The following is a 17,555-nucleotide window of genomic DNA, read 5'->3' as shown; positions in this document are numbered from 1 at the left end:
TCTGACGATATGGGAATTTGTTAGTGGGTGCCTTGCTAAGCGTGAATGTCTCACTTTTTTTCTTCTTTTTTTTTTGCTCTTCAGTTTGAAAAATATATCCTGAAGGTAGGAAAGAAAAAAAAGATATATGTATGAATAGTTTCAGAAAATTTGAAGAGAGTGAAGAAATTGTATATAGATTTGATAAAAATGATACTTTAGGAGAGTAAAACTGTAAGATTAATAAAATTGAAATAAAGATGCTTTAGCTGGAAATGTGCCCAATTGTGACGAAGTACATTGCCAAATATCTTTGTCTTTCAATTGGTGTAAAGTTATTTTCAAACAAAAAAAAAACTAATATATATAGATATATAAGGCAGTGGTTTGAAGCTACTCTAACCTTAGAACTAAGAACGAACTTATTAAGAACTAATTAACGTAAGGGATCACATTTTTCATGTATATATTTTTAAATAGAATAAGTGGTTCAAAATTTCAGAACTGAAAAACAGTGACTAGATGCTTGAAATTTCTTCTCTTATTTTAACCATATAAGTATGCTTCCATGTGTCTACTAAACAATATTAATAAAATTAAAAATGAAATTTTCTTAAACTATTTAAGCTATTAACTCTTCTTAAATACTTCAAAGTAACAAACAATCTTCAGCTAGCCTATATTATTTATTATTTAAATATGCAACTGAAAAATGTGAACTGACAATGACTGTGAAATATGATGTGACTTTTTACAACTGATAAAAGTGAAAATGAGTTGTGTGTGAAGCAGAATTTTACTCTTCAAGTTCTTATTCGAAAATTTAATCTTTTTACTTGAAACGCCATTTCTTATAACTTTAAGAAATAAATATGTTTATCTATGAAAACCAGTGAATGAGTTTGTAATTTCGTATCGTATTTAAACCATAAAAATAAGCTTAGATGTGTCTTAAATTGCTAAACAATATTAATAAAATTAAAAATAAAATTCTCCTAAGCTATTTAAATTATTAACTCTCCTTAAATACTTCAAAATAAGAACCAACTATCTTCAGCTAGCCTATATTATTTATTATTGAAATAGTTTGCAAATAATAAGTTTGAAGATGAATTGCATATGAAGCAGACTTTTACTGTTCCAAGTTTTGATTCGAAAATTTAATCCTTTTACTTAAACCACCATTTCTTAGAGCTTTTAGAAATAAATATGTTTATCTATGAGAAACAGTGAATGAATGAACTGTGAATAAGTTTGAAATTTTTTATAGTATTTGAACTATAAAAATACACTTAGATATGTCTCAAATTACTAAACAATATTAAACTTTGTTAAATTCTCTTAAATTATCTAAACTATTAACTCCTCTTAAATACTGTAAAGCAGTGTTTACCAAACTTATGAGTTTTGTGTACCCTTTCTAAATTTTTCGTAACGCTATGTGTCACTAATAAAAAAAATGAATATATTTTTTTTAAAATATTTTTTTTTCTTTCTATATTTTGTTAATAAGTTTATTGGCATCAGTGAGAAGGATGATATTGTTTTTGCTGTGATAAAAAAAATAGCACAAAAGTTTAAAAAAAACACATCTAGCTGTTGACACCACTAATTATTAGCTGTTAACTCTGCAAAAAATAGCCAATAGAAAAATACGTAATCGAAAATTTTCATGACTAGCTTTGTTTTTAAATAAGTTGCAAGATATTTCGCATAAGAACGCGTACCCCCGCTAAACTGTTCCCGTACCCCTGGGGGTACGCGTACCACACTTCGGGATACACTGCTGTAAAGTAACAAACAACTTTTAGCTATCTCATATTATTTATCAATAAAATACTTAATGCGACTAAAATATTTGAAAATGTGTTGTATATGAAGCAGGGTTACACGCTTCCAAGTTTTTATTCAAAAACTTAATCCTTTCACTTAAAACGCCATTTCTTATAACTTTCTGAAATAAATATGTTTCAAAAACATGGAATAGCCAAAATTCGTGATATTCACCATTGAATACAGTTTTTCTTTTATATTTTCGTACACATAAGAAAATAGTTTGAAAAAAAAAATGATTTATGTGGTGATAAAAAGTAAACATCCTAAATTTCTTAACAGGTCAAAGAACGGAAAAGTACCGGAAATCACGATACTTTTTTTTAACAACTTTTTTCCTAGATACAAAAAAAAAAGGTCTCGAGACGGTATAAAAAAGTAAGTTCCTATCTACCCCTGGCACCTTCCGCGATTGAGAAGGAGGAAGGAACCTTGAAAAAGGTGACGCACCTAAGAACTTAACCTTCCTCCATCCCCCACTCTTCAAGGTCGCAATCGCTGACGCAACTTTTGAAAGATCTCAACACCATATCTTAGCACAACTAAAAGCCTATGCAATCTATTTTTTTTATTTTTTTATTTGAAAACAAAAATTTTTGCTGCTTCCGGATTTTTTCCTCTACATTTTAGATGAATTTTTCCCATCAAAAACACTTAAACCTTGAAAAGTCTCTAAAGAAACCTTGAAACCTTCTAAACCTTGAAAAGTTCTCTAAAGAACTATTGTTAGGATTCCAGAGACCCCAAGATATGAGTTATTATTCATACTTTTCACTGTTTAAGATCAAAATAAGTAGATGTAGAACTTAACATAGTCGCTCTGTGAAATCTTTGAAATATTTATCAAACACCATTGGCAATCACACCTTCAAATGTCAACATTCAGCATACACTAATAAAAATATTCTAAGGAGAACAAACAATAATGGTTACTTATTCTAAAATATCAACAGTGAATGCTGAATTTCTGTATTCAGCATGTTACAGCTAACGTTATTGTAAGAAGAACAAAAACTACTACTAAGTGAATTTCTTCAACATTCAGCATTAGAATATGCTGAATGTTGACATTCACCATGAACTGCGTTAAGATTATGATTTATTAATTATTCAGAATTAGTTTATGCTGAATGTCGACGTTCAGCATGCATAGGCAAGATTCTAAAGAGAACAGTAATTAAATAAAGTTTTATTTGTTCAATATTCAGCACTAGTGTAAGTATAAAGTCGACATTACATGTACACTGACTGAATTATTGGTGCATATGAAAGAGGGAAATAATGACATTCATTAACACAATTTCATTAAATGTTTACTATAGTACATGATTAATGGTGACATTTGCCATACATGTAAGAATTTAAAATATATACCAACCAAATTTTATTCAAAAATCATCGACGGTTGATGGTGAATTTCGATATTTATTTGAGAAAGTAAGCAATAAAGATATTTAACAAATGTATTTATTCCTTGCTTATTCATTAAATTTTATTTAATATTCACTAAATATCGACTTTTGTTACTGCATGTGAAAAATGCATAAATGCAAAAACACAAATTTTATTCAATTTTCCAGATCTTCATTCTACCGAGACTAGCAGATTTAAGTAAAGAATAAAGACAATTAAAAAAGATAAACATTCTGTATCAGGGCATTTTAAATATTCCAATATTTTCTAAACATTCATTGGCTCACTTTGCTGAATATTGACATTTGAGGGACAGGCAAAAAAAAAAAATTAACAGACAAATTTTCCAAAAATTTCAGTGTCAGTGCATGCTGGGTGTTGATATTTTATGGTTTAAAGGAGAAAGAAAGATACTTAACAAATAAGTTTTATTCAATATTTATTGTCAGTCACGCTGAATGCCAACATTTGTAGGTTAAATTCTAAATAAAGTTCTTTTAGACACTAATATTATTCAGCAGTTGCCATCAATGAATCACCTGTATAACTGCGAGAGAAAATTTTTGAATTTTATGGACATACATCAAGCAAACAAACGAATGTTAAAACAAATATTCGCTAAAAAATTTGTACAAGAAAAAGCTACGCGAATAAAAATTATCTATTAAAAATAATATTCAAATAAGATATGACTCGAACACATCAATAAGTTCATAGTTCATTGATAATTCAAATATTCGCATACTTCATTGCTATGTTCGCTGCAACTTAGAAAACAAATTTAATAAAAAAAAAAATTTGAGCGTTATGTAAAACATTGGACTCACCAAAAATAATTAACGATACAAAATTCGCAAAGTAGTTTAAATCTCACCTTACATAATTTTTCAATCCATTTTTATACTCTAATTTATTTTATTCAGTAATTATAGTACTTTGTATGATTTTGCGCACAGTGCATTTAAATAGATTATCGTTTATGCGGTGCAAGGTTTTATTACAGCTTAAAAGAACAAAGTTTATGCATAAAACTTTTTAGAAAAATTGGGAATCCTGGTTTAAATATATTCAATCAATATAGAACATTCATAAAAAAAATATATCTCATTTTTTAAATGTAAATCTTTATGTAAATTATATTATTTTAATTAACTAAGCAGATTTACAAGTTCATATGGACCCTAGAAAACAAAATTTATGGATCGTACAGTAAGTAATAATCTTTATTAAAGCAGTTTTACAGGTTATTGTTATATTGATTGCTTATACGGTTCAAGGAAATGCAGTTAATGATTAATGATACAAAAATTATAAGTAAATTAGAATCAATTCAATTATTCAGTTTATTAGTTTGCATGCAAATTTTATATTTAACACAACATGGCAGAAAACAGTTCATGAATAAAACTTAAGAACAATAGGTCGCATTAAAAATTATGTACGGTATTATTATCTACTATCAATTATCAAATGTCTGAACACCATGTTTTCATTCATAAGTTACCTTGAAAAGGAAAGATAATTAAAGCCTGTATTTTATAATCGATGATCATTAAATAACTTTAATAAATGATATAACTTTTATAAATAAAATCAAAGTTCGTTTTTTAAGTTTGTAAACTTTACTTAAATGATTTACATAAATATATTGTGAACTTTTATCCTATTTATATTAGGAATTTTATACATACTATAAAGAAAAAATTTGGTGTTAAAAATCTAGCCAATTATTTTTTACCAAAGAATTATTTTTTTTAAAAAAAATAAATGAAGAAATATTTCTAAAAAGAATTATGTATTGTTAAGTTGATAATATCGAATATTTCTAAATAAAAATAAGTCTTAATTATCTTTAAAAGTCCACATCACTATTTATAAAAGTTAACTTCAAATTAAAACTATTTTTTAAAAAAAGTACGCAATCAAAATTTCCAAGCAAAAAAAAAATTGCTTCATCTAAATTATTCATAAAAATAAAAGTTTTAAAACTGAACTTAACTAATCTTGAATTCGTTTCCCTTATTTTTGAGACAGATTTAAATTCGGATACAGCTAAGTAAATTATTATTATTATTTTTTAAATGAATTTGTTTAATAAACTATTATGAAACGAATGTTAACTTAATATGAAATAACGACATCTAGCTTTTGCGTTTTTTGACATATTATATAATGAAAATATTTATAAAATATTCGGATATATAATTATCCAGAAAAAATGTATTTGCTTCACTACATTGGCAATAGAGGGCACTGCTTTGAAACTGTTATATTGTTATAAATATATAGCAATGAGGAGAAAAATTGCTTTTTCTTTTAGAGAATTTTAAATATTACGATTAATTTTCTGTTTTTAACTTTACAATAAAATAAAGATAAAATACAAACACTTTAAAATAAAACTAGGAATGGTTTTTCTTACATATAAATTTGCTAATAATGCTAGTTTTGTTCTCAATACTAATTCTACGTCTTGGCATTCTTAGAAAAGTAATTAAGTGATTTAAATGGAACAAAAAATTAAAATTTAACCAATTTGATTAAGAAACAGTTTAATGAATTTATTGGCGAGACATAAAATTAAACAAATCAAATAATTTTTTTCGTTCATCTATAATGACCGTTTACCTGAATGCTAATTTTAAAGAAAGCGATTTGTTTTATTTCGATCTTAAAAAAAGCATACGTCTTATATACAAATTAGTGCGTCTTACGAATTAGATTATGAAATTGAGCGTGAAATTGGATTTTCATGTAATCAATGATACAAATCTAACCATTTTTTTGTTCATCTATTATGACCGTTTACTTAAATGACAATTTGAGAGAAAGTTATTTGTTTCCTTACGATCTTTATAGTTAAAAGAGCGCACTACCCTTATCTTAGTGGCTAAAAGTGCACAGTTCTTATATGCAAATTAATTAGCATATCTTACGAATTAAAATATAAAATTAGACGTGAAATTGAATTTTCCCTTTAACTAATTATGCAAATCAGAGCAATTTTTCGCTCATCTATAACCACCGTTTTCCTGAATGGTAATTTGAAAGAAAGCAATTTGTTTAACTCCTCTCAGTGGTAAGACAGCGCACTTTTCATATACAAATTAATTAGTGTATCGTACGAATTAAACTATAAAATTAGATGGGAAATTGAAGTTTCCCTTCGACCAATTATGCATATCAAAGCATTTTTTTCGTTCATCTGTAATGACCATTTACTTGAATGGCAAGTTGAAAGAAATTGAAAGAATTTATTTTACTCGTATCGTATTAGTTAAAAGTTCACACTTCTATGTACAAATTAATGAACGTATCTAACAAATTAAATTCTAAAATTAGACGTGAAATTGGACTTTCTCTGTAGTGAAATACAAAACAAACATATACAAATAAAATAAAAAAATTTTGTTCCTCTATAATGACAGTTTACTTGAAACGCAATTTGTAAGAAAGCAATTTATTTTACATTTTTAACAATATTTATGGTGAAATTGAATAAGGATAAAAAATTTTAATTGTAAAGTACATAAAAATCCAATTTTAATACATAAAATTCCAATGTCAGGAAATGATTTTGAACGACATTGAGTTCAGATTTTTTTTTAAAAAAATAACTGATCATTTGAAATGAAAAATGCGATACCACTAAGTAGAACTTTGTTTCTCAGGAACAATGGTTAAATAATAATTTATTTAATTGTTATTTTATCATATTCAAACAAAACAGTCAAATAACCATAAATAAGATGGTATACTAACTGCTAACTTTGTGAAAAACCCTTTTTTTTAAACCACTTTCACCTAATACGGTTAAATAACAAGAATTTTACGGCAAAAATTAGGTCCAACTAATGAAGCTCCCTATATTTTGGGGAGCAAAATTCTGAATCCGTCGAAAAAGGGTATGCTTATTCAGTACTTTTTCGTGTCTGATTTCGCAACTTAAAATATCGTCTGCACTAAATAATTAGTATATTTCAAATCACCCCCTCAAACCATTAAGATTAAGCCTTAGAACGTGAAGATCTGATCATAAGAACGAAAATTATTCAAGGTGGTACTTTTTTTATTTTGCGCACTGTACATTTACTTTGCGATATTTATGTGTATGTCTATTGCAGGAAAAGAAGTCTGGCAACTAAAATTTTTCCTAATCTCCTGTTTGCAATGTGATCTAATTGTTTGAGGTGAGTTTCAAATTTTTTTAACTTGTTTAGAATGTAATAAATGATTTCTACAGTGTAAGCGAATAAATATGCAAATAAATTAAGTATGCGATTATTTTCTACTAAATTAATGAGCATTAAAATATATTTAGTAATGGAAAATTTAGGAAATTCAGTAGAGGAAATTCAAGAATAATTTTTTTTAATGTGTTAGTGTTAGTTACGACACTGAATTAATAATGAATACAGTCGAATATCGAATATAATCGACGATGAAATAAATTAAGTCTTGAACTAATTAAGTTATTTTAAGAATGGAATATCGAATGAAAACTAACTAATCTTTTGAGAAAGTACATACTGAGTGAATTTATAACGTGATGAGTAAATAAATGTTTAACGAAAAGTGTTTCTATCCCTCAATATTTTATGAATTGTGTAAATAATCATAGTAACTATTTGATAACAGAAGCAAAGACTTAATGACTGCAGTAATAAATGAGTTAATTGATTATATACTAATAGCTGAATCAATAAATAATAAAAATTATTGATTGATATTAAGAATTGGTGAGAAAATTAATTAAGGATTTTTGAATGATAATAAGAAATTACAATTGTTTATAAATGATTAATGAATTAAAAATTAAGTTGTTGACAGACGAGACAAGCAATATTTGAGTTTTTTCAAAACTTTTTCTTTTGCCTTTAATTAAAAAGTACAAGAGTTTCGTGAACAAAAATCAGTCTTATAGTACAAGCGATTTACAACTCTATAAATATTAGATGATATACTAAATAATATTTTGTTTATATATTTATTTTTATTAATATATTTTTTACATTAATAATATGTAAATATTTCACAATGAAGTCAAAAAAAGGTGAATATACTATTAAATTTGTCGGTGGGCGCGCGACCCATGATAAACGATCCACTTTTTTTTGGAGGGTCAACGACTTTGGAGAAGGGTGTAGCAAAAGGAAATGTTGTAGCACACTACTCTTATAAATATCGGTGAAAAAGTCCTCTTGTAGTTTTTCTTTTCTGACACCTATTTTTTGCAACAGCCTTTTTTTTATACCTTTTATTCTTCCTTCCCCCCATATAGATCTTTCCTTCATCCTATATAGCATTTTCGAACATCGGGCCAAGTATGAATGAAAAAATATCTAAAAAAGAGCTCCTCCAAAAAAAACTAAGCGTGTGTCAGAGGTGGGAAGAGGATCTATAGAGAAAGAAGCGAGGTGAGAGTCCATATAAAAGGGAAAAAAATTGGTAGGCGCACGCCAAGGAAAGAAAATGTGGATAACTTAAACAGTTTTCGATATGAAGTAACTCGGAGTTTTTGTTTCTAAAAACTTTTTTAAAGCATCGTTTGAGGATAGATTTTTACTAAAATTTATACTTGATACAATGGTTGTAAAATATACTGATCTTGAGAACTTTAATACAGAACTGAAGGAACAAATTAAATGCCTTTGAAATTACAAAAAAATAAATAATAATTTTGCTACATGAATATTACTTTCAAAAAGCAATTTGTTTTCTTGGTAAATAACTGCAAGTAAATATTATAATCCAATTTAATATTATAATTTTTTGTCCTTTTCTAAGAGGAATGTACTGAAGATAGCTGATAATAAGTACAATAAACTATGAAAATGATAAAACTATTGTGGCAGAACTGTAATGCTGATACTAAAAGTTATCAGCAATACTGGTTTTTGTGTTTGGAAAAATTTGCTTACATTAATACAAAACTTTACTGTAACCTTGAAAAAATGTTTGCACTAATACTAATATTAATAACTTTTGAAACTTTTACCAAACATTGCAGATAAGAAATTCTGAATTATTATTATTAACTGCCTCATATGTAACTTAATATTTTTTCAAAATTTAAAATAAGGTATCATTTTCATCGAAATTCAAAGATAAAGAAACAATTTTAGTACAAGAACGAGTTGTTGTCAAAATAACAATAATAAGAAATAAAAATTGATAAAATTGATTAGTGAACGTCAGTTAAGAAAACGTGAAAAGTTATTAAGAGCAAAGCCTAAAATGTTTTGACTTCAGGTATCAGAAATTTTTTCATTTAAATTTTGATTTGTTTGAACTAAAATGCATAGATAATAAAATGGCTAAAGAATCTAGCAAATGTACACTTACAAATTTCAAAAAAATTTATTTCTTTAAAAATTCTTATTTTTTATTGGAAAATGCACAATTTATTTAGAAAGTTTCAAAATATTTAAAAATAATTAATTTCTAAAATACTAATTACACATTACGCAAAACAACCATATGACTCCATGATTTATTTTTGACCTTATACTAAGACTTTTGTGTGAAAAACGAAGTTATCTTCAAGGTTAGATGATCAACCTTAAAATATGTTAAGCAATACTTCAAAAAATGTGTTTAATACTCTAACAGTGTAGCCATATAAACAGAGATTTTTCAGAATTTTAATAAATCTTTAAGACACTTCACACGAAATAATATTTTTCATACTCAATTCAACAAAGTAAGTCCTAACGAAAAAAGTCATTACTTATTATTTTTAATACTTAGCTGAACAATAATCAAAGAAAAGTTTTAGAAACTGTAAAATTTTGAATTCTTTTTAACAATGTAATCTCAATGACAAAATAGAAATTTTTTAAAAGATTGGTTAAATAATCTCTGAGAAATAAAATTTCATTAACGCGTTATTTTCAATTTTCAAAAAAATTTTAAAAAAAACTTTTACTTTTTTAAATTTTCTTTCTCCATGACTATCTCTTGGGTTTTAATTAAATTTAAGATTGAAAAATGAAAAATTAGAGGAAATAAAATAAATGTAATAAATTTTATACCTTCAAACGTTTTTCGAAAATTATAACATTAAATAATAAAAATGAATCGAAGATTATATAAATAATTTTTACTGTTAAGTTAATTGTTGCTATTGTTTAGAAATCACACAGTAAAATTTATCTTAAAAGCTTCCTTTATTTTGTATAGTGTGGTATTCATATCTAGAATGTTCACAGACTGATTCCTGAACTTGTCATTAATTTTATAGAAAAATTCAAGTATTAGGGAGCATATAAGTTCGATATTATACATTTCAGTCCATGACATAAATTACTTCAAACTTGTAACAATACATATTCGTGAATAAATTCCTATACATTTTATAATACAATTACAAGTATTTAACAAAATGTTTAAAGAATAATCAAATTTTATGTGAGATGTTTTTAAAAATGAGTTGCTACATTTTCTTTTGTAGTTTAAGGGAATTTTTTTAACAGTGTTTGGGAAAATGTTCATTTAAAAGATTTTTTAATCCATTTTGTCATGTACTATATAGGAATTTTATAATACATTATATAATATTCATATGTATAATAATTATAAAATATGAATATATTCGTAAGATCGAACATATATACATGCGAGCATATATGTTCGATATTATACAATTCAGTCCATGACATTAGCTGCTTTAAGTTTGTAACAATACATATTCATTTATATATTCCTATACATTTTATAATACAATTAAAATTATTTAACAAATTCATTAAAAAAATTTATTTTCTTGGAAATGTTTTGAAAAAAAAGTTGCTATATGTTTTCTTCCGATGTTCAACTGAAATATTTTAACAGTGCTTGGCAAAGTATTTACTTAATAGATTTCTTTGTCAATCCTGTCTTAATATTAATTATTTCTTTGTCAATCTCTTTTTTTTTTAAATTTCTCAGTTTTAACAATTTTTATGTTCTTTAGCATTAATCCATAAGTTAGTGCATTTATTTATGATCATCCGCATGTGCGAAATGCACATTCATAACTTTCTCGTGAGTTTTCTTCTAAAAAGTGGAGAGAAAAGAAATAATGCATTATTTAAAAATTCAAACTATTTTTCTTTCGTTTGAAAGAAGAAAAATTCAAACTTTTTTTTGTTTCGTTTGCATTATTTAAAAATTCAAACTATTTTTTTTCTCGTTTGAAAAAAAAACTGGCATTGCTCTTTTGTAGTTGCAAATATGATGGCAGGTTCTGCATTTGAATTTTCATGTAAATAAAATTGAGTATGGCTCAGTATCTAGCAAAAATACTTAGAATGCAACAAAATTCCTTGCTTTTAAATATTTTATTTTAAGAATAAGAAAATTCACATATTTTATCTTTACGAAGCATCGAGTTGGTTTTCGAATAAACCCTTTATGGACATCACTAAGAAAAGAATGTTTGGAATCATGACGAAACAATATAATGGAAGAATAAAAGGAACTGAAAGATACATTGATGTGCTCAATGAGCAAAGTAAGATAAGATCTTAGCATCTTTTGGTCGAATAAACGGATTTTCACTCACTAGGAATCAATCTAAATGGTTTGAAAATATAAAATGTAGACTATATTTTAAGTTTCAAAATCAGACTACGAACACAATTTCTTTGAATAAAAACACCTTTTTCAATGGTATTGGATTTAAAACACAAATAATAGAAGGGGGTAGCTGGATCCATGCTTTTGACTTCCCTTTTGTCTAATTCGGACCATATTTTTATTATTGGAGTTACACCCTCTATATATTTTTAAGGTCAAAAATTCGAATTCGCAGAAAAATGGTATTACCCAGAAAAAATATGTGTCTAATTTGGTAACTTAAAATATAGTCAGAATTAGGTCCACAAAATCCGATTATTAGATCAAAAGTTATTAAAATGTCCTTTTTTTTCGCACCTTGTGCAAAAGGTAATTTTAAAAGAAAAAAAACTCGGTACCTTGTGATAGCTAGTTATATTCTCTTTTAGGATGCTTTCGTCGCGTCACAATGCAGGATATTCTGAACAATAACAAACAGAAAACATTTTTTAAATGTTCATTTCTTAACATAGATGTCCTCAATGTGTCTATTCGTACTAAATCAATGTTCCGCCTCCCCGAACCATTTTCGTGCCAGAAACGCTGGCTTTAAAGATTTCCACTAGATGCCGCTATAAGCGGTCTCATCTGTATGAAAGTAGATAGTTTATTACATCTAGAAACTCCTTTTGCAGCTTTAATGACAGCTGTTCAAAAGGCAAGATAGTTCGAACTGAAGTTAGCACTTTATGAAGTAATAATTAGATTAGAACTATTGTCATTCAGAATAAAGTATCTAATTTAAAATGCTTCTGACAAAATTCTACGATTATTTTATTTTTAACTATTTGAAATAAACATGAAACAAAATTTATTTGAAAGCTTTTAGTGGAAGGAGGAGTATAAATTTATTGAGTAACAATAATTCATACTTAAAAGTTGATACGGGTAACTTCTGATCAGATACGTTTTTCTAACAAAATTTAACAATCATATCATTTATAACTATAGAAAAAAAAAGAGAATGTTTTTTTTTTACAAAATAAAAGAAAATCACTTTTAAATTGTTTATGATTAAATGATTTCTTATATAGAGAGGTAATAAAGAAAAGTTAAGAATCTATGAAGGTAAATTCTAATAAAATTCCGTAAAAATTTTAAGATAATATAATCTTATTAAGTTAATATACTCGTATGATATACTCTTATTAGATAATATACTCTTATTAGGATAATATACTCTTATAATATACTCCTATCTCTAAAATAAGAAGAAAGTCATTACTTTAAAATCATTTATTGGGTGAGAGCTTAAAATTTTTGACAAAAAATAGAGCTGAGGTAAGTACAATATTAGATATAAATCATAATTTGTTTAAAGAAACGTTTTTCAACGAAATGAAATAGATCAAAATATTTTATTCTCACAGTGTAAAAACTCCAGTTTATGTTTACAAATAGTTCGTTCTCATATTTGTCATCTCGTAATCAAATTTTTCCTTTTAAGTTTTAAATATAAATAACATTTCTTTTCCTATTATTTTTATATTTAAATTAGCCACAAACATGTAACATGTTTTTATATTCTAAATTACATTCGAGATTATTGTACCTTGCTGTTGTCAGAACACTTGGCAAGGTGAAAAGAGAATAGAAAGAAAAACATAGAATATTTAAAAACAATACATGGAACAGGACAAAAAGGAATAATGTAACAAAAGTAATTTTCTTCAACTGACAGAAATTTAAAACATTTCGTAGAAATAATTGCTACTTGTCAAAGATAGAAAAACTATCCGCGTACAAACGAACAATATTAAGTAAAAATGAAATAACGAGAGACAAATAAGTGTGATATGAAAAGTAAGATGATAGTGTGTTGGTATTTAAAATAAATTAAATTAAATCAAAATTACAATTTTCATCAATTTTGAATTTTTCAAGCATAATCATTACTTAAGTTCTTTTCAGGAATTTCGGTTTAAAATTCCCATGGAAAAATAAAATATTCGAATTCTGTTTAAATTACCTAAGAAACTGTCAGTAAAATAATTAACCCGAAATTTCATTCCGTATTTCATTTCTGTTTCATGTAGAATAAAAATTTCTATCAAAGAAAGGGAATAAGTGCATAACATTAATTAAATAAATCAAATTTTATTCAGAAAAGCATTATCTTAAGATGCAAAATTGCTATTTTCATCTCGAGAGAACTTTTCAAACATAATCCTTACCAGCTATTTTCAGAAATTTCGGTTTAAAGAAAAAAAAAAAACTTTCAAAATATTTTTATCCTGTAAAAATCCCCTGAGGAAAGCATCAGCAAAATAAATATTCCTTGTTGCTTAAAACTTCCACATTCCGTATTCCATTTTAGTTAGTTTCCTATAGGAAAACAATCTCTATCAACAGAAGAGAACAAGTACATAAAAAGTAAATAACAAGTAAATGAAATATGACACATTCAAAAATTCATTTCCTTTTTCTAGATAGAAAACTACTATTTTAAACTAGAGCGAATTTAACATAATCCGTACCGAAGTTCAAAACCAAAAACACTCAAATACAAAAATAAAATATTCAAATCATGTTTATGTACTCCAAGAAGAAACCAAGAAACGGTCAGTGTTATATATATATATATATATATATATAAGTTCAAAATGAAGAATAAAACAAAGAAAAATTATAGACATATGAAAAAAAGGGGGTGGGAAATAATAAGTAAAAAAAATAACAAACAACATTTTATTTAAAAGAAGAAGAAAAAAATGAAATGTTAGTTAAAAACCGGAAAAAAGCCGGAAAAAAAGATATAATCTTTTCTTCAGCCCACACGATTATATCCGCAAAACAGAGTGCTTTCTGATATTGTATCAATAAAGCCAAAGCAAAATATATTAATACAATAGTGTGAGGAGCACTCAAAAANTGTCCTTATTATAATTTACATGGAAATTTCGATTAACATGACTTGTTTATGTTCTAAACAATTTTCTTTTATTTATTTAATTAACCATTTCAAAATATGTATTTTTTTAATTTATTGTCTCGTTATATATAATATTGCTCATTACTTTGTTTGCTCCTGTGGAATTTTGTCTTTTTAGTTTTAAAGAAATGTCTCAATTACTATACTGAAAATTAATTTGATTTGCTTTGTCTTAGTGTATATAGGAATAATGTGTCTTTTTCAATAAACTAACGATTATGGCAAGTATTTTCTTCTTTAAAAGTTTGTTATTAACATTATTACTCATTAATTACATATATATAAATGAATGTCTGCTTGTGTGGTGTTCCTTATAACCTAAACCATCCGACCGAAAGCCTTGAAATTTGGCATTCAGATAGTTCAAAGCAAGAGGAAGGTCACTGCAGACATTAGAACATTCTACAACAAACCGCCCGAGCGGAAGAACGAAAAACAAAATGGAGTTTTCTGATTGGTTAAGCGTTAGCCATTGTTTTAAATGCATTTTCACATATTTTAAAGATAACATGTGTGATAGCTGCTAGCTCATAACTCTATTTGATCAAAGAATAGTTTATTGCACGTATTTAAATATTCAATTATTTTATATTCACTGGGTCAGATATATTCAATATATATATATATATATATACTGCTTCTTTTTCATTTATGATTTAATCAAAAACTTAGGAATCTAATACATATAAATTGAAGTACAAAAAAAGTAGTTAACAAATTACTTGAATATGAAGAATTCGGAAAAACTTCCTAAAATAAAAAATTACTATTTTAGTCATGATCGAATTTCTCAAACACAGTCCTTATCAATATTCTTTATAGAAATTCCAGCTTAAAAAAAATAAATAAATAAAATGTTCGAATCCTGTTTAAATCCCCCAAGAAACCGTCAGTAAAATAAATTTTCCTTGTTACCCAAAAGTTTCTCATTCCGCATTTCATTTCATCTTCCTATAGGATAACAATCTCTATCAAGGGAAGAGGATAAGTAAAAAAATAAATAAATAAATACAAAATTGTGTCTAGTGCACCATGCAAAAACGGACGGTTGGTGGGTGGGGTAGTGGAGATCTTAAGATTGACAGCTTCTTTTCCATTCTATTTACAATACAGAAAAACGCAATTTTCTCGATCCTACATGCTTACGCGTTGTGCATCCCTAGCGTTTTCCTGTTAAAAAGCAACGGTCGGCTTCAACATATTTATTCTTACTTTAATCTGTTTCCCTAAAGGTGGAGTTTTTCATTTACTTTTTCCCTCTTTCTTATATTTTTCCCTCTTTTTTTTGACGAGTATTATGAATAAACCAGTTTCGGCAAGAATTACGCCAGGAATACGGATTTAGTTTTCGTCTTCTTCTTCCTCCTCTTCTTCGTTTTTTTGCTCCAAATCTTCTTTTTACTTCTTTTAAGACGAGAGAGAAATGCTTGCTTTGCTTTCTTGCAGATTTTGCCCATTTGTTGTAAGCGTGCGCTACCGGGCGCATGCGCTGTGGGTGTCTACTTTTAAATTGACTTCTGCGCGGAATTGTGCTTCTTCTAAGGTGAGAGGGAGAATTATTCTGCATAATTAGGAAAGAGGATGTACGCTCTTGAGTAGCTGTCAATTTCCGGGAGGTAGGGATCGTTTCTACTCTCTGGAGAAAAGATTTTAACTGGTGGTGTTACGAGGAACACTGGTATTCTTTCCACTTAAAGGAAGTGTTCCGCCAAATCCTAAAAAAACAATGATACATTAAAATGAGAATAAAAATTAAAGTATAAAAAATATCATACAATACAAAAAAAAATTACTTTTGATCAGAGTAAAAATATTTAAAAACAAATTTTCGTATACACAGAATAAAATATATTTTTAAAAGGTCTGTTTAAATCATGTATGCAAATATGCACATTTTAAAGAATTTCATTTGAAGAATATTATAAGGTTTATTCATAAGAATACTGGTTTATTCATAATTTAAAGAATATTATACAAATTACGAAAAATTGTTAAATGCCTTGATATGATTGTTTTAAAAAGATATTTATTTGTAGTCATCAAAAAAAGTATTTAAATACTTGTCCACGCATAAGTGAATATCTCATAAACATTTAATATTTATTACAAGTGATTATTTTTAAAATAATACTTTCAAACATTTGTGTTTGATTATGTTATTAAGCAATGTCGTTTCGGAAATCTTAAGATAAATCAGCAATTTAAAGCGAATCTCTAAAAAATAGCAGGGATAAATCATTTGAAAAATACTAAAAAACTATTCATAGATTAGGAAATTTATCTGATCTTCAACTGCAAATGGAAACTATACAGTTCTTGAAGTAATAAAAATCTGTAATTTGTAAATTTTAAAAAAAAAACCGGTTTGAAACTACGTCATACTTTAATTGAAGACAGAGAGAAGAAGTACGTTAAAGATTTGAATTCATAACAATAAAAATTTTTCACAAGTTTAAGTGAATATATAACCAAAATTATATTAGCCTTAGATCCCGCAGTGAACTGATGGTAAAGACACGGTTCCCAGTAGAATACCGAAGTCAAGCAGTACTGGCTGCGGTCACTAAGCACGTGGGTGACCACTTTGATCAACATGCGTAGGGACCGAGGGTGCGCGATATCTGTCCTAGTTAAACTGTTCAACCGTAAAGTGCTCAACTTCGAGCACAGGTTGTCCGGCTACCAAAGCAGGGAAGCCATCTCCTCTGCAGAGTATCAAAATTGCGATGGCATGATTTCGGATCATCCTCAGGGATGTTTACCAGAGCGTAGCCAACAGAAAATTGTGCAGCTCCAGTGC

At 27.0% G+C, this 17,555-nt stretch overlaps 1 long non-coding RNA gene across 1 annotated transcript in view; it reads left to right on the top strand.

Moving 5' to 3' along the window:
- The window catches only part of LOC107453389 (uncharacterized), a 209,993-nt gene that overhangs the window by 125,856 nt on the left and 66,582 nt on the right, over positions 1-17,555 (top strand). Inside the window, exon 5 of the long non-coding RNA XR_001585319.3 lies at positions 7,350-7,415. This is a non-coding gene — a long non-coding RNA (uncharacterized lncRNA). The remainder of the gene's footprint in view (positions 1-7,349; positions 7,416-17,555) is intronic.

Source organism: Parasteatoda tepidariorum, chromosome 4, assembly GCF_043381705.1.
Source record: "Parasteatoda tepidariorum isolate YZ-2023 chromosome 4, CAS_Ptep_4.0, whole genome shotgun sequence".
Classification (NCBI taxonomy): domain Eukaryota; kingdom Metazoa; phylum Arthropoda; class Arachnida; order Araneae; family Theridiidae; genus Parasteatoda; species Parasteatoda tepidariorum.
Note: the sequence above shows the minus strand (reverse complement) of the source record. Positions and strands in the feature narration are given on the sequence as shown.